The following is a 19,346-nucleotide window of genomic DNA, read 5'->3' on the forward strand; positions in this document are numbered from 1 at the left end:
GTGCCCGTTCCTCACAGGGGGTGAGGACTCTGATGTCTGGCACCCAGCCGCCTGTCTGGGCCCTTTCTCGTCGGTTGTTGGCCAACACCTCCTGCGGGGACACAGGGCAGGCATTGTTAGCCGCATGCTTGGTTACTCACGGGTGGCGGGGGACTTGGGGGTCGGGCTGTATGAGAGGAATAGGTTGTATTGGGGGGGGTGGAGAGTACAGGAGGTGGGGTGTACGGGGAAATGGGGTGTATGGAGGGAGTGTATTTTCGGAGGGAGTGGGCTGTTCGGGGGATAGTACAGGGGATGGAGAGTATGGGGGTTAGAGTATGTGGGGGGGAGGGGGGTCTGAAGCAAACTCACCTGAGCGGCCAGTTGGAGGTCGTTGACCTCCTTGCGGCACTGGGTGCCGATCCTCCTGGTCACACTTCCTGTGCTGACAGCCGCTCGCCATTTCCTCCCAGGCGGTAGTGGCTGCCATGTGGTTGACTCTCCATGACCCTGGGGGGAACAGGGCATTCCGCCTGGCCTCTACCACTTCCAATAGTCTAGTCAAGTCGGCATTGCCGAATCATGGGGCTGGGTGTCTTGGCATCATGGATGTGGCCTTAATGGAGTTGGCTGTGCAGGAGTGGTTTAAGTGCTGTTCTCCCTTGTTGGCAGGGGCTGGCGAGTCCGGGACCGGTGAATCAGCCGGCGGGACTGTGATTTGAAGCGAGAAGCCCGTGTGGTCTCGTTAAGTGGACCAATTAACATTTTAAAGCGATGTGCCGGGCCGAGCGTCGGGAAGCTCGCGACAGTTCCCGCTCACTACCACACTTAGAAATTATCTGGTTAAATCATGCCTGTTTACTCTGCTTTCTCTCCTTACAGATGCTGCAATGCCTGCTGAGTTTTTCCAACATCCTCTGTTCTTAATCCATACACAATAGTCTGTAAGTAATGTCTTGGATTTTTGTAATAATGAAAAAATGTTTTGCCAAGTTTAAGCACTGCAATCATCTCAGATTTTGATGATGCATTTCTCGTTAACCAATAAAACTGTCAAATATTTTTACATCACTTGTAAAATAAACATGTTTGTAATATATATTTACTCTTGGGACAAATCCCAAAACATATGAGCATTGATGCAGCATCATCTGTGCTGTTGCCACAAGTCAAGTATCTTGCCTTCAGTTCCAGACAGCAGTGGATTGATGTGAATCATTGTGAAAAATAGATTGGGCTATATTATTGATTTTTACTTTTCTACAAATCGCTTGTGATTTCCTCACACTTGAATGATTTAAAGCAAAATCCTTTCAGGTGCAGATTTCCATATTTTGTTTCTGGCTTTCCAGAGACGTCTGTGCCGAGATTCCACTGCCTCACAACACGGACATGTTCAGCTTAAATAAAAAAATCAGTGGAGCTTGAAAGCTGTCATTTTGTCTGTGAAGTTTTATGTGAAGGCGACAGGGACACCTGATGGTGAGAAGACAAAAGCAATTAACAGATGAAATCCCAAAATACATTTTTGTTGATGAAAGCGCTAACTCCAGCAGGAATAACACAGATGAGTCCTGATAAATGCACAAGTTCTTGGCAAAAAAAAGGCTTGCATCGATAAGGAATTCTCTACAATGTAGATAAACTACATTTTGGACCTTGTTCAATCAATCTTTTTATAAACATCTAATCAAAGCAATAGACAACATTTTAAATACAAATCAGTAGGTTAATAAAATGTGTTAGTAACTATAGACATCATGCGTAATGGACTGAGCATTAAAGTGGGATATTTGAAGTAACTTTAATTTCTTGGATCAGGAATTCCACACCATAGTGAATGAAGAGTGTTTCTTTAAATTCATTTTTACGGGATATGGGCATTGCTGGCTAGGCCAGCATTTATTGCCCACACCGAATTGACCTTGCGAAGGTGGTGGTGACTGCATTCTTTAACCCCTGCAGTCCATGTGGTGTAACTGCACCACAATGCTATTAGGGAGAGAGTCTCAAGATTTTGACCCAGCGACAGTGAAGGAACGGCGATATATTTCCAAGTGAGGACGGTGACTGACTAGGAGAGGAACTTCCATTTTGTGTCTGCTGACATTATCCTTCCATTGAGCATTTGCTGAGATGTCACATCAAAGGCTATTGCAAATAATAAAAGCTCATGGTGCAGGGGGGTAACATATTAGTCTGGATTGAAGACTAACCGTCTGGCAGAAAACAGGGGGTATACATAAATCGGACTTTCTCTGATTAGCAGGATGAGCAAAGTGAGTCCTACAGGGGTCTGTGATGGGGCCTCAACATTTTACAACTTACATCAATGACTTACAAAGATGATTTGGAGTTGGGGACCAAGTGCAATGTGTCCAAGTTTGCAGATGACACTAAGATGAGTGGTAAAGCAAAAAGTGCAGAGGATACTGGAAGTCTGCCGAGGGATTTGGATAGGTTAAGTGAATGGGTTAGGGTCTGGCAGATGGAATACAATGTTGACTAATGTGAGGTTATCCATTTTGGTAGGAATAACAGCAAAAGGGATTATTATTTAAATGATAAAATATTAAAACATGCTGCTGTGCAGAGGGACCTGGGTGTGCTGGTGCAAGAGTGACAAAAAGTTGGTTTACAGGTGCAACAGGTGATTGAGAAGGCGAATGGAGTTTTGTTCTTCATTGCTAGAGGGATGGAGTTTCAGGTTATGCTGCAACTGTATAAGGTGTTAGTGAGGCCACACCCAGAGTATTGTGTTCAGTTTTGGTCAAAGACTTGACAGCTAAATTACAGATGACGTAAAGACGGTTAGAAAGTATGTTGTGAAGATGACATATGGAGTTTGCAGATGGGTGTACATAGGTTGACTGCATAGGCAAAAATCTGGCAGATGGAGTACAATGTGGGAAAGTGTGAAGTTGTTCACTTTGGCAGGAAGAATAAACAGTAGAGCATTACTTAAAGGGAGAACAACTGTAGAATGCCGATCTAGGTGTTCTTGTGCATGAGTCACAAAAAGTTAATATACAAGTACAGCATGGAATCAAGAAGGCTTATGGAATGCTATCCTTTATTACAAGAGGAATTGAAATAAAAATAAGAATGTTGTGCTTAAGTTATACAGGGAGTTGTTGAGATTACCTCCATGAGTGGGTTGTCTATAAGGGTGAATTGGAAAGGCTGGACTTATTTCCACGAGAGTTTTGAAGAGTGCGAAGTGACTTGATTGAAGTATGTAAGATACTGAGAGGCATTGACAAGGTAGACACGTAAATAATGTTCTTTCCTTTCCAGAACTAGGGGGAACTGTTTTAAAATTAGGGTTTGCGGGTTGTGTTTCTTTGGCACTCTCTGCCTCAGAAGGCCGTGGAAAGGAGGTCACTGAATATTTTCAAGGCAGAAGCACAAAGAACAAAGAACAATACAGCACAGCAACAGGCTCTTTGGCCCTCCAAGCCTGTACTGGTCATGTTACCAACCTTTGCCAAAACCCTCAGCACTTCCTTGTGCCGTATCCCGATATACCTATCCTAACTATGTATTTGTTGAGATGCCTTTTGAACAGCATTACTGTATCTGCTTCCACAACCTCCTCTGGTAATGCATTCCAGACACTCACCACCCTCTGCAAGTCCCGTTGAGCAAGGCAATCAAAGATTATCAGCAGTAGATGGGAATGTGGAACACAAGATTACGTTTTTCTCATGTTCTTGTATTTACAAAGATAGATATTTTCAGCAGTGACAAATACAGCACGACACAGATTGTTGACTCATTTCTTGGAATCAACAAAAATGTCACCTGTGGAAAGGAATTAGACATGTCTGAATGAAAGTGTTGTGAAAATTAAGTATATATTCCAGAATTTTACATAATGTTTGGAGAACATTGCTTCAAGATATCGCCTGTGACAGGAAGGTGCTTTCTTAAGCACATCAGAGGAGGAAGTGAAGTTTTTGATCAGGGCTGTTTTAAATATTTACTGGAATAAACAACAGGAAGTCAATGTTATTTCTATGTTACACATGCACAATGGAAAAAAAACAACTGACTGAAGAAAAGAAGACTTGAGAGTTGAGGTCCCAGAAGAATACTTTCGATAGCACTGGCTCTGGCTTTAGAAACCTCACAGGAAGGGGGCTTCCATATTTGTACCTTGCTTTGAACATAGTATTCCTGTGTCCATTATCAAAGAAAAGCAGCTGAGAGGACGAAACACTGTCCAATGTGCACAGAAGTCATGTCTAACCATTTCGGCAAATCTTCTTGAGAGGCGACCTGATCGAGGTGTATGAGATTATGAGGGGACAGGAAACAGCTGTTCCTCTTAGTTGAAATGTCAGTTAAGAGGGGACACAAATTCAAGGTGAGGGGTGGAAATTTCAGGGGGGATTTGAGGAAAAAAATTTTTATCCAGAGGGTGGTGACGGTCTGGAATGCATTGCCTGGGAGTGTGGTAGAGGCGGGTTGCCTCACATCCTTTAAAATCTACCTGGATGAACACTTGGAACATCTTAGCATTTGAGGCTAGGGGCCACGTGCTGGCAAATGGGATTAGGATTGGCACATCAGGTGCCTTTCATGCGGCAGTGCAGACTCGATGGGCCGAAGGGCCTTTTCTGCACTGTATTTGTCTGTGATTCTGTGATTCTTAGCATTCAATCGCTTTCCCATCAAAAAATGTTTGTTGAGCAACATTTCTGAAGTTGAAGTTTTCTATCATATGTTTTATTTTGAACAGAATTACATCAAGATGTGCTGAAACTGAACCAGACAAAATAGCAGCAGTTTGGGCTTTCAGGTCTCACAATATATTGACAATCAGGAAAGGTAACATAGCTTAAAAACAAACCAAGAACCCATAAAATGTCAGCTTATCTCAGTTTTTAGCGCACCTGCCTTTGCATTAAGATGTGAGTTCACACCACACTGTGGACTAGGTTACATAATTTAGAACAACATTTCAGTGCAATACTGAGGGAGAGCTGAATTGGCAAAGATGTCACTCTTTGGATGAGATACTCAAATGAAGTTCCACCTGTTTTTGGATTAGAGTTAGGACATAAATGAAGCTGGAAGCAAAGAAGAGACTTCCATCATTGTCCTACCAATATTGTTCCCTCAAACAACATAACCAAAAACAGATCTCATCAGTCATTCAACCATTGTGTGGGATCTTACTGTGTCTGAATTGAATGCTTGATAAGCATACAAATAGCCACGTCAGCAGTAATTCATTGGTGTGAAAAAACCCTGGGTTTTCGGTGAGGTGATGCACAAAATGGCGTTTGGTTACCTCAGTTGGCTGGACGGCTGGTTTGTGATGCAGAGCGATGCAAACAGCGTGGGTTCAATTCTCGTACTGATTGAGGTTATTCATCAAGGCACCGTCTACTCACCCTTGCCCCTCGCCTGAGGTATGTTGGCTCTGAGGTTAAATCACCACCATTCAGCCCTCAGAGGGGAGAACAGCTTCTGGGACTCTGCAATATTTTTGATTTTACACAAATGCACGTTATTCCTTTTTATCTTCAACTTCAAGCCGGGATACGGCTTGAGATCCTTTAAGGAGTTCCTGATTCTGAGTGACTGTCGGAATGCACGGTAACTGATGTCAAGGAAGTCTTCCAGTGAACTAGGTTGGGAGGCCATGCTGTGATTTTGAAACTAGTCATTCTTGCCTTCTAAGAAGCTTGTTAAAGATTGCATATTGTTGCTCAGTAACCTGGAGTTTGCGAGCGATGATAGTCACTGTTACGTCAACATTTTGGGTTAGATTTATGTCGGTATCACCTGGGCAGTAACCTGGCAGGCAGGGCATATCATCACCATTTCTACAACCTGTCTGATTTTTATTCCATTAATTTCCATGGTATGTAAAATAAAGCAGAATCTATAATCTGTGAGATAAGTGTCCAGCTGCTGAAGGGAAAACTTCCCTCATTGCACATCTGTATTTAAGGCCCTTTCGAAGAGGTTGGTGATAAAGCAGCTTGTTAATTGTATGAGACATTTGAAATTGAATATTAGTACAGGTCTGCATTAATTGGTCTGCTTCTGCTGGGTGAGATTAGCAAATTCATGAGGTATAAATCTGACATGAGGAAACCCAGATGCACCTGTAATGTGATGGGCAGGAGGAGCTCTGCATGGGCAGAAGTGGATGAGCTTTCAAGCTTCAATTATTTTTAAAGAAGATCCCTGTCAAATTGGCCTTCATGCAGATATATCAATTTTACAAGTTTAAAATTCAGTTAATGTCTGGTCATTCATTGTAGGTCAGGTTTGCTGTTGTACAGCCAAAATATATTTTTACTTATTGTACAAATTGCGTATCCTTTATCTGAAACTCTTGAAGCTAATTGTGTTTCAGCATTTGGACCTAGCGTATAGATGGTAGCCCTCAGCCTAAATACAATATCTTCAGCCTAAACTAGCTGCAGGGCGTGATGGTCCAGAGGTATTTCCAAATGTGGTAGTGAGGAGGAATTGCCTAAAACTTACCGGCGCCCAACCCAGCGGGACCGGCAATGCAATTCAATGTTAAGTGATCCACTTAACGAGGCCTCATGGACTTCTCACTGCAAATGAAGGCTCGCCAGCTGATTCACCGGGACCACGCTCGTCAGCCCTCCGCTAACAATGATGTAGAGGAGCCGGCGTTGGACGGGGGTGGGCACAGTAAGAAGTCTTACCACACCAGGTTAAAGTCCAACAGGTTTGTTTCGAATCACCAGCTTTCGGAGCATAGCTCCTTCATCACCTGAGGAAGGAGCTGCGCTCCGAAAGCTGGTGATTCGAAGCTGGTGTTGCAAGATTTCTTACTGTGCCCCGCTAACAAGGTTGAGCAGCACTTAAGCAGCACTTGATTAGCCAACCGCAGCCAGCTCACAACAATGGCGCCGATTGGACCGGCCTCAAAATTCGGGGATGCAGATTTGGGGAAGCTGCTAGATGCATTGGAGGTCAGGAGGGATGTCCTGTTCCCCCGAGGATCCCAGAGAATGAGCCATAGGGCAGCCAGTGCTGCCTGGGATGAGGTGGCGGCGGCTGTGAGCTTGGGCGCGTGATCAGGAGAGGACTGGCCTTCAGTGCCGAAAAAAGGTCAACGACCTATACCGGGCGGTGTGGGTGAGTAGACCAATACCACCACCGCACCAAAGGAGCATCCAACCCCGCAACTTCCCATGTGACCCCAAAACCTCTCTCCATCACCCCTCCCAATTTAATCGCCTCCATCCTAGCTCCCCTTCACACACCCACTCCTACCACTGTGAACCACAAATGTGGCTAACGATGCCCCCTCTGTGTCTCCTCAGGAAAAGCTCTGCCATAATCATCAGGAGAGGGCCTCGACTGGTGGAGGGGTTCCAGAGATAAGAATCCTCACCTCCTTTAAGGAGTGTCCTCTGGACGTGACTGGGGTGGCCGAGGACAGTACAATCACCCACACGGAAACAGGCGGGTGTTCGCAGAGGTGAGGAGCAACCGGGCTCCACCCCAAGGACCTGTCAAACGTGAGTTGTTATTGCCTTATTGACTGACCCATCCCTCCCACAGCCCACATGTCCATTCTCCCACAGGTCCTCCAGCCAACGGCGCCGGCCAATCCCACGTGGCCCCCTCTCCTGACTGTCAGGAGACCACCTCAGAAGAGAGGATGCAACTGTAGTCACGGCACAGCTGTCATTCCCACAGTCCACCAGCATCTCGGTAGGAAACGTTAATGGTCAGGCTTCCGGGGCACAATCTGGTGAGCACCACATTGCTAATGACGTACATCAGGTGGAGGCAGGAACCCTCAGGCGAGACAGCAGTCAGAGGTCTGCTGAATCCCAGGACCCAGCTGGGTCCCAGCCTGATGCTGAGTCTGTGGTACAGTGGTATTTGTAGCTGATGGAGATGATAATGTGCAGCCGAGACATTCAGAGGGAGATGTCAGCATCACTCCAACAGATTCATAGCCGCTTGGTGGAGTCCCAGAGGCTATACGCGCAGGAGTTGGTGCCAGCAATGCATGGCACTGAGGCCAATACTGCGAGGGTGACGATCGCAGTGGAGAGTCTCGTGCATGACGTCGGCCCCATTAGTGAAGGCATTGCACAGTCACTGAGAAGCATCATGATGGTGCAGACACGATGGTGCAGACAATAGGGAACCGCTGGAGCTGCCAGAGCCAGGTGACGCAGAGGCAGCCAGGGCTCAAACCAGCTGCCCTCCGTCCCAAGGTGATCCCCGGGGCACTATGGGCACTGACTGGGAGGAGGGGGCACTCTGGGAGGGGGGAGCCAATCTGATCCCGTCCTATGGAGTGGCGACGGTGGCCACCAGCTGCCCCAAATTCCACCCCTCTGATGAGGCTGCGTCTTAAAGTCAGCAATGGGATAGGGTGGCAGGCTGTGCATGTGCCATTGACAAGTGAGCCGGGGCCCTCCGACTTCAGAACCCTAAGAGGATGGCTGCCAGGGGCATCAAAGGCCACAGCATGTGTTAAGTGGCTGGCTACCTCCACCACTGATGTGCACCCTGGGAAAATGCTTAGTTTCAGTGGTGGAGCTATGAGGACCAATCATGTTGAATATCAGTGAGACACCAGGGCTGGGGGGGGTAATGATATGTATATAGTTAGGTTAGTGAAGGGTTAATAGTTACAACAATGTGCAAGTCTAACACTAGAGGGCATTACTAATTCACTGTATTTAAGACAGCCTCTCAAGGAATTCAGGGATAAGCTGAGAAAAACATGGAGAGAGCAGATTGAATGTTGATTAGAGATGGATAGCACAAGGTCAAGTCATAGTGTATGTAGTAGTTTGATAGAATATTGAATACTGTAATACAGATTCAATATCATTTATTATCATCTATAACTCAGTAGAGTGTGTGAACTTCCATTTAATTGGTAGTGTAATAATAAATTTGTTTTGTTTGAATCGTTTGATTGGTATGTTCTTTGTCAACACTACATTGGGTCATTCTGGAAGAAAAGACAAAGAATACAACATATTACCAGTCGTGGTATGTAATATAACAAGGCGGGGGTGGGGGTGGGGTGTTGGTCGGGTGTGGGGGGTTGGTGGATAGAGTGGGGGGGGGGGCAGCACCATCGAGAGTTGGGGATTGTAAAACACACTAAACACCCTTGATACAACCAGTATGACACCTTTGTCGCGCCCCTAGTCACCACATTGCGGCGCCTGTTTGGGGAGGCTGGTACGGGAATTGAACCGTGCTGCTGGCCTGCCTTGGTCTGCTTTCAAAGCCAGCGATTTAGTCCTGCGCGCAACAGCTGCACCGATTCAGCAACTCTAAGTGGTGCAGCACCATCACCACGTGGAACGCAACTGGTTCAAAGCAAAATGGCTCCGGTTTCGCCGGGTCCGTGATTGCCACACATGAGGCTCACACGTCCCAGTTGCACTTAAATGATCCATCCACCCACACAGACCGTCCCAGCCAACAAGATGGCTGGAAGGAGAGCAGTGCCACAGTTCATGGAGAGGCTGAGCTGGACACCCTCATGGACGCAGTGGAGGAGAGAAGGATGACCCTGTACCCCGGCCCGGGAGGAAGGCCGACAGGTGTCACCATTCGCTGTGCCTGGGAGCAGGTAGCAGAGGCGGTCAGTGCCATGGGGAACGTCGTCCGGACTGGCATCCAGTGCAGGAAGAAACTGCAGGACTTCCTCAGGGTGGCCAGAGTGAGTAGGCAATGCTGTGTCCCTGGCACCAACCCCACCCCCACCACACACACTGCTACCCAGCCTCTCCCCCCCCCCCCCCCCCCCAGGGAATGGCCAAACCCCCAACCTGCCCCAAATGCCAGCACCCATGCCAGCCACAATGGCCGGGTGCCCTGGCCACTGATGCCATCATCTACCCAACCCCTGGACTGCATGCATCGAAACATCTAACAGTGTCATTGTTTGTGTTTGTCCCCCCTCACCCACCCCACTGTAGGAGAAGGCCGCGCGGGAGAAGACAGGAGGGGGGCCACCATACTTGCAGCCCCTCACCATGCCTGAGCCGATGGCAATGGATGTGGTCGGTGACCCGGAGGAAAAGGAGGTCACCGAGGTGGAGATTGGAGGCGGGCGAGCAAGTGAGACCCTGTGTATTTGCGGATCCCCATGACACGCGTGTCTCGATGCTCCCCCTCACCCTCCACAACCCTCACCCACCTCACCCCCTTCAGCCCACAGCCCCTCCCCCGCTTACCCCCTTCACCCTTCCTCCCCTCACACCACCCCCCCCCACACACCTCCCATGACCGATATCATAGTCAGCGATCGGGCAGAGAATCCCATTTCACGACTGAATCATGGCCGGAGCCTGTCTTTGGATGCTCCAGCCCTCCAAATCGGCGTCATCGGGGATTACGCTTCACGCCATTGGGACGGTCTCATGGTGTCACCTGTAGGCCCTTCCCCGATGCTCTGCCCCCGATGGGCCGAGTTCCCGATGGCGCAGTTCACTTGTGCTCAGTTTTCATCAACCTCACGAGACGGATGCCACAGCTGGGAGGGGGGGGGGGGGGGGGGGGGGGGGGGGTGAGCCATGCCAATTATCGGTGAGGGCGGGGGGGTATGAAAATGAAAATCGCTTATTGTCATGAATAGGCTTTAATGAAGTTACTGTGAAAAGCCCTAGTCCCCACATTCCGGCGCCTGTTCGGGGAGGCTGGTACGGGAATCGAACCGTGCTGCTGGCCTGCTTGGTCTGCTTTAAAAGCCAGTGATTTAGCCTTGTGAGCTAAACCAGCCCCTGTAACGGTATCTGGCAAGTCAGGTCCATGTGCGGCCAGCGCCATGTTGTACGGTACGACCGCTGCAGGTTGTCGCCGTGCACATGCGCGGCCATGGGCCCCGCCATTCTACGGCTGTTTCTGCCGCGGGAGCCGGGAGTTACACCTGGCACCGCTGCTAGCCCCTCACCGGTCCCGGAATCTGCACCAACCCTCCGAAAAACTGCCCAACCTTGGCCCACTCCCCCATTCTATCCACGTAACCTTCCCTAACCATTGGACACTAAAGGGCAATTTAGCATGGCCAATCCACCTAACCTGCACATCTTAGGGAGGAAAGCGAGGCATGCAGAGAAAACGCACGTGGAGAACCTGCAAACTTCAGAATCTTCCAAAGTCAGAATCAAATGCAGGTTACTGGTGCTGTGAGGAAGCAGTGCTAACCACTGTGCCACTGTGCCAGAAAAAGTATAAAAAGCAGTATAAAGCACATCCCCGTAACAATGTTGTTCAAGTTGCTCTCAACTTTGCTGCAGTACAGGAAGGTCACAGTCAGTGGCTGTGAAGCTCACTGTCGCTCTCAACCTCAATGGCAGTGGATCCCTCCAGGCTGGAGCCAGTGATAATGCCAACGCCTCATAGTTCACCTGGATTGTTGCTTAGTGAGGTCCTGTATGCCAGGGTAAGGGTAGATAGTCTCCTCTCAAGTCACAGGGAAGCATGGCCATGTGAATGCTAGGTTAACAGGGTTCCAAATGCAATCATCAACTACAGGCTCATGGCTTTGTGGCCACCACATCTCAATATGGAGATTACTGGAACTACAAAGGGCTCCATTTTTACAATGTGCATATGGTATGCAACCATCCACTAGAGAATCATGTCAGCAGCCATGATGCATTCATCCTGTGATTCCAACTGTATCAACAACATTTTAGCCACAACAAAGAACCAAAATCTGACTGCTTATTGACAAAGTCTCACACTCTGTAACCTGGCTCAACTTCTCTGCTATCTGACCACACCGGGACAACAGCATACAACCAGTGTCATGCTGACACCTGAAACAGTGTGGAGCACAAATCATCTGTGTTCTAAAACAATTGTTCAGATGCCTCGTCTGTTTGTGGAGAGATCGACAATACATGCCACAGCATGTCTCAAAATACGCTGTTCCATGTTCCATAATGTGGCTCTCATGAGGCACCAACCCATCCTGCGAGGCCTTTGTACATTGGGAGGAGGAAGAGAAGGACTAGAGGAGGGATCCGGGATTCACTCCAGACAGGGTGCCCCTGAGCTGTTATTTAAACTCCGGTTTCCCTAATTATAACTACATTACCACTGCTCCACAATTTCACACCTAATTATCCCTTTACCATGGACCATGACAGCATCCTCTTGGCCAAAAACATGAAATAAAAGATAGCCTAAAAAAAGTCATGCCAATTTTATCTAACACTCCCGATAACACATACAATGCTGAACTCTTCAGCTTTGTGCATTCCCTTTATGTCTGTCCTTTGTGTGCCTTTAGTTGGCCTCGTGCTTGTACAAAAATGATACCTCAGTGGCTGCAGCACAACTGGTGGAAAGCTGCTGACTCTCAACTGGGGGCACTGCAGATGGCCTCACGGGGTGACCTTGAGCAGCATATTACGGGCTAGTGTTTAAAGAATCCCAACGTGTATCATGGAGTTCACCTGACCCATAACTTTAAATAGATTTGGGTATGGGAGCATAAGGGCCCACTTTACAGGTGTGGTGCAACAGAGAGCTAAAGTATGTTTAAACAAAAACAATGTTTATTTTATGAAATCCAGTTAACATTTTTTATAAACACAAAGTAAACATCTTAGCAACTATCAACTCAACTACTCCCCCCAAAGAATACAGTACTCTATAAGTAACCCTTAATCTTTCCTTGCAACATCCATAAGACAAATATCCTCTTTAACACACGGATCAAATTTAAATTCTCGACTGAGAGCAGTTATCACTTTTAAATTAGAAAGTGATTTGAAGACATTCCTTTCATGCAGAAAGAAATCAGAGTTACACCTGGTTTTGTTGGATCCAGCTCCCAATCTGCAAAACAAAACTAAACATACCCTGTAGCTGCTAGCTCAAAGCGAAAATAAAACAGACAGCCCAGCTCCACCCACACTCTGACATCACTGCAGCTATTTGATAAACACCCATTTCTTAAAGGTACTCTCACATGACAGCTCCCCCCAAGAAAAAAACCCATCAACTTCAGGATGGTTTCACTTGCTTTTAATAAATATTAACAGTGGATATACATTTTTTTAACAAAACAAAACACGCAAACATTTATAATTACATAGTCCATTTTAGTTCTTCTTCCTCCACCGAACTTGCTTCTCTTCATCACATTCGTGACAAATCATCGGCTATCATATTATCTCGTCCTGCCACATGTATAATATTTAAATGAAATGGCTGTAGCAATAAACTCCATCGAAACAGTCTTGCATTGTTATTCTGGAATTGCTCTAAAATGACAATGGATTATGATCAGTATATATAATTGTGTCAGATGGATTGCTGGTCACATAAATTTGAAACTGTTGCTCAGCCAGCACCAAGCTCCAAGTCTTCTCAATTGTTGAATACGTCTTCTGGTGAGAATTCAATTTCTTTGAAAAATAACCGATAGGCCGATCCAGTCCTTCGTCATCTTCTAGTAGAAGCATCGCACCTACACCCACATCACTCGCATCAACAGCCACTTTGAATGGTTTTGTATAATTTGGGATGGCTAACACAGGAGCAGTGGTTAACACAGCCTTCAGGTAGTCAAGTAATCTCGTATTTCCCTTCATGTTGAGGGCACTGGCAACTCCCCAATATCTTTTGTTTTCACATCCCGTGTGACCATTCGACCCTGTCCGATTTTATGGCCAAGGAAATTGACTTGGGCTTTTCCAAATTCACTTTTGGCTCGGTTTACCACCAAACCTGCATCCTGAAGTTGATCGAATAACTCCATCAGATGCTTTAAATGTTCCTTCCATGTCTGACTGAAAATGACCAGAGCATCGATGTCTACTGCACAATTGGGTAATCCTGAAACCACTTTGTTAGTTAACCGTTGCAATGTGGCTGGGGTGTTTTTCTGCCAAATGGCATGACTTTGAATTGGTATGTACCATCTGGAGTCACAAAAGCTCAAAATCTCCTTTGCCCTTTTGGATAAAAGTACCTACCAGTAACCTTTAAGTAAATCCAGTTTGGAAATAAAAGCTGATTGTCCCACTTTCTCAATACAAACCTCCAAACGTGGAATAGGACAAGAGTCCGTTCTTGTAACTGCATTAACCTTTCTATAATCCACACACAACCATTAGGCACCATCTGGTTTAGGTACCATCACTATGGGTGAGCTCCATTGGCTGCAACCCACTTCAATTATGCCATTTTTAAGCATACTCTCAATCTCTTTGTTAACCTGTGCCAAATTTAAAGGGTTAAGTCGAACTGGATGTCATTTGATTGGAACAGCATTTCCCACATCTAAATCATGGATAGCCAGTTTAATGCTTCCCAATTTATCTCCACAAACCTGCCCATGTGATATCAGTCCGTTTTTCCTCTGGAAGGAAACTTAACAATTTATCCCAATTTTTAAGAACATCCTCGTTTTCCAATTTAAATTGAGGGGTGTCAAATTCAAAGTCATCTGGATCTGGTTTGTCACTTTGAGTTAGAATCATTAAAACCTCCTCCTTTTGCTCTCCTTCCCATTCAAAGTACCTTTTCAGCATATGCACAAACCACACGCGGTGAGTTTTCCTTCCATCTGGCGTTCTTACCACATAACTCCCGTCACTTAATTTCCTTTCAGTCTGATATGGTCCACAAAATCTTGCTTTTAAAGGTTCACCTACCACTGGTAACAATACTAAAACTTTATCTCCATTGGCAAAACTACGAACTTTGGATTTCTTGTCCGCTACCCGTTTCATCACATGTTGTGGAATTTTTAAATGCTGTCTAGCCAATTCACCTGCTCTATTGAATCGTTTCATAAAATTTGACACGTAATCCAAGAATGTAAGTTCCGATTTCTCACTCTCCAATTTTTCCTTAATCAATTTAAGTGATCCTCTTACCTCATGACCAAAAATTAGTTCAAAAGGACTGAATTTGGTTGACTCATTACGTGCATCCCTAATTGCAAACAGTACGAATGGAATTCCTTTATCCCAATCCTCTGGATAATCTTGACAATAAGCCCTCAACATTGTCTTTTATGTCTGATGCCACCTTTCTAATGTTCCCTGCGATTCTGGATGGTACGCAGTTGATTTCAATTATTTTATTCCGAAGCTATCCATAACTTCTTTGAATAACTTTGAGGTAAAATGTAATCCTTCATCTGATTGTATTTCTGCGGGTAGTCCATATCTAGCAAACAATTTAAGTAACTCCTCCACAATCTTTTTAGCTGGAATATTGCGCACTGGAATGGCCTCTGGGAACCTAGTGGACACATCTATTATCATCAAAAGATATTGATTCCCACTTTTCGTTTTAAAAAGCAGTCCTACGCAATCAATTAGGACCCTTGTGAAAGGTTCCTCAAATGCTGGAATAGGTATTAAGGGTGCTGGTTTTATCACTGCTTGAGGTTTCCCTGTCACTTGACATGAGTGAGATGATCGACAAAATTTAACTACATCTTTATGTAGTCCAGGCCAATAAAAATGTTTTTGTATTTTAGATTGAGTTTTCCTTATTCCCAAATGACCTCCCACTGGTACCTCATGTGCAACTCGCAACACCTCCTTTCTATACCCTACCGGCAATACTACTTGATGAACATTTGCCCACTTTTCATCCGCCTGCATATATAAAGGTCTCCATTTTCTCATCAAGACATCATTTTTACGGTAATAAAACTCTGGTATACACTCAGATTCTTCTGCTGTGTATGTTTTCTGATACATCCGGTTTATTTCTACATCTTTCTGTTGTAACTCCGCAATTTTCCTGAACTAAAAATATCAGCCCCATCTCCACCTGTTCTTGTTCTTTTCCAACCATCTGATCAAAAACCGTTTCTGATAATTGAACTTCAACTTCATCTTCCTTCTATGATTTCTCCTCTTGTCTTAACCTGTGACTTTGCGACCTTGTTACTGCACAATCCAGAAAATTCCCAGGATATCTGTCCTTCAACACTTCAGTTGTCTGATTTCCACTGGCTTATCAACCACAGTAGGCATCACTCCCACCTGCGATCCAGCAATATCATTACCCAAGTAAATTGTATTCCTGGACAAGATAGTTTCTCGATTACTCCTACTACCACTTCACCACTCTTCACAGGACTTTTGAACCTTACCTTATATAATGGAACACTACTCTTCTCACCCTGAATTCCACACATTTTCTGGCAATATTCTTCCCAAACTACATTAGTCCTCATCTCTTACCATTAAAGATTGTCTAGCTCCCGTATCTCTTAAAATTGTGACTTCTTTACCTGCTCCTTCTGGTGCACACAAGTAAACTTTACCCACACAAGTAAATTCTTTAAAGAGATCTGGCACCTTATCAATCACCTCTTGATCAGGCTGTACAATCTTTTGCACCTCCTTCGCTTCACTTGGCCTTTCCTTTACCACTTTAACAAACCCCACTGTCTTATCCTGTTTTACCACATCAGCCTTCCGGCTGCTTTTTATCAACCACCAACACTGTGACTTTGCATGGCCTAGTTTATTACAGTGAAAACATTTGAAACTTTTCATTTCTCTTCCACCCTCCTGGATTTCTTTTTTAATCTGAGTGTATACACTCTCCTTTATATCTCCCATCAGATCTCCTTTACCTTGACCACTTGAATATTTCTCATGTCCCCAGTTTCTATTCCTCACAGACTGAAACTGATGTCGGAAACCAAGCTTTGATTAATGAACTAATTCATAATCATCTGCCATTTCTGCTACTAACCTCGCAGTTTTAACCCTCTGCTCTTCCACATGAGTTCTCACTACATCAGGAATTGAATTTTTTAACTCCTCCAAAAGTATAATTTCTCTGAGAGCTTCAGGGCCGTGATTCTGCCCTAACCGGGTCGTACCGCACCTTCAGGGGCTAATTTGACTCCGGCGGGGTTGGCGCCGCGCCAACCGCGCCGAAGGGCCTCCGCCGGCAGGTGCGAGTTGACGCATGCGCGGAAGCGCCAGCGTGTGCTGGCGTGATCCCAGCACATGCGCAGGGGGGTTCTTCTCCGCGCCGGCCATGGCCGACATTTACAGCGGCCAGTGTGCCCCCATGGCACAGGCCCGCCCACAGATTGGTGGGCCCCGATCGCGGGCCAGGCCACCGTGGGGGCACCCCCCAGCGGGCAGATCCCCCTGCGCCATCCCGAGGACTCCACAGCCTGCCGGCAGAGCCAGGTCCCAGCGCTAAGGACCTTGTTTGATTTACGCTGGCGGGACTGGATGAAAACGGGCAGCCACTTGGCCCATCGTGGAGCAGAGGATCTCTGGAGGGGGGGCCACTGCCAACAGCCCCCGACCGGTGGAACGCGATTCCCGGCCCCACCAAAAATCCGACGCAGGAGTATCCGGAAGCTGGCATGGGGCGGCAGGGCGGGATTCACGTTGCCCCCCTGAGATTCTCCGGCCCAGCAGGGGGTCGGAGAATCCCGCCCCATATGTTTGGCCTATTTTCAAAGCCCTTAACCACCTATCAAAATTACTCTGTTTGATCCTTTCAAACTCCATGTATGTTTGACCAGGTTCTTTCCTTAAATTTCTGAACCTTTGTCTGTAGTCTTCAGGCACTAGTTTATATGCACCTAAGATGGATTTTTTCACCTCCTCATACATCCCAGATACCTCCTCCGGTAGTGATGCAAACATTTCACGAGCCCTACCTACCAACTTTGTTTGAATCAGTAATACCCACGTGTCCTGTGGCCATTTCATTTGTTCAGCCAAGTTTTCAAATGAAATGAAAAAGGCTTCTACCTCCTTCTCATTATTGCCAAACCTTGGCAATGCTTGGACATATTTAAATAGATCCCCACCAAGCCTTCGACTATGACACTCTTTCTCTTTATCCTCATCACTATTCCAACTGTACATTTCCCTTTACATCCGCCAATTTTAACTGACTGTTATGTTCCATTGCCATTTTTTAAAGTTCCAAATCTCTCTTTTTCCCTTTCCTCCCTTCTCTTCCTTTTTGTTCTGCTACGGCTATTCTTTCTTTGTTTCTTTCTTCTCTCTCCTTTTCTTTTTCCATGATCTGCATCTCCCTTTCTCTCCCTTTTTCTCTTTCCTCTCTCTCTTTTTCTTTGTCCCTCATTGCGTATTCAAGCTGCTTTGATTCTTTCTCATGTTCCAATTGTTTAATCTGTAACTGAAGTTTTACCAGTTCTAATGAGTCAGACTGTATCTCAGGCAATTTAAAATGCTCAGCGAGCACCGTAAGTCCCTCTTCTTTTCGTACTCTGTCAGGTAATGTTAACTGCAATGTTTTTGCCAAACCCAAAACCTGTTTTTAGTCTCTGTTCGTAAGGTACTGCATGTGACCATCTCCACCCCCAAAAACTTCAGAGCCTCTGATAGAATTGTCCACAACACACTCTCTAATTAAACTGGAATACCACATCTGAAAAGCAATCACAAGATGCTCACAACTCACTGTCTTTAAATTCACAAAGCCAACCCAATAGATAGACTTTTATTCCCCTTGAGACCCCAATTTATTATGGGCCAGCATTTCGAGAACCCTAAAGTGTATCATGGAGTTCACCTGACCCATAACTTTAAATAGATTTTGGTTATGGGGAGCACAAGGGCCCACTTTACAGGTGTGGTGCAACAGAGAGCTAAAGTATGTTTAAAACAAAAACAATGTTTATTCTATGAAATCCAATTAACATTTTTTATAAACAAACAGTAAACATCTTGGCAACTATCAACTCAACTATTCTCCCCATAGAATACAGTACTCTATAAGTAACCCTTAATCTTTCCTTGCAACATTTATAAGACAAATACCCTCTTTAACACAGAGATCAGATTTAAATTATCTACTCAGAGCAGTTATCACTTTTAAACTAGCAAGTGATTTGAAGACATTCCTTTCATGCAGAAAGAAATCGGAATTACACCTGGTTTTGCTAGATGCAGCTCCCAATCTGCAAATAAAACTAGACACACCCTGTAGCTGCCTGCTCAAAGCGAAAGTAAAACAGGCAGACAGCCCAGCTCCACCCACACTCTGACATCACTGCAGCTATTTGATAAAAACTCATTTCTTAAAGGTACACCCACTACAGCTATTTGATAAATACCCATTTCTTAAAGGTACATTCACGACAGCTATTTGATAAACACCCATTTCTTAAAGGTACACCCACTACAGCTATTTGATAAACACCCATTTCTTAAAGGTGCTCTCACATGCCACGCTCTGGATCTGGAGAGCCCAGCTTTGGATTGCCGCATCTCAGTATGAATGGCAGTAATCTGGACTGGCTAAGAGGAATCCACAAGGCAACTGCTGGATTGACATGGGTGGGATCACAAACCCTGTCATCCTGAAAAAAGATGGCAAAATTGTGTTCCAAGGAG

At 45.7% G+C, this 19,346-nt stretch overlaps 1 protein-coding gene across 3 annotated transcripts in view; it reads left to right on the forward strand.

Annotated features, from left to right (window-relative positions):
• The window catches only part of LOC119966118 (zinc finger protein 385D-like), a 1,141,865-nt gene that overhangs the window by 143,737 nt on the left and 978,782 nt on the right, over nucleotides 1-19,346 (forward strand). Inside the window, exon 1 of one of the 3 annotated variants that reach the window (XM_038797356.1) lies at nucleotides 907-923. The exons of the other annotated variants lie outside the window; for them this stretch is intronic. The gene's annotated coding sequence lies outside the window, so the exon portion shown is untranslated. Of the gene's footprint in view, nucleotides 1-906; nucleotides 924-19,346 lie in introns of those variants that run through there. 3 annotated transcript variants of the gene reach the window in all.

Source organism: Scyliorhinus canicula, chromosome 5, assembly GCF_902713615.1.
Source record: "Scyliorhinus canicula chromosome 5, sScyCan1.1, whole genome shotgun sequence".
NCBI classification, from domain to species: Eukaryota; Metazoa; Chordata; class Chondrichthyes; order Carcharhiniformes; family Scyliorhinidae; genus Scyliorhinus; species Scyliorhinus canicula.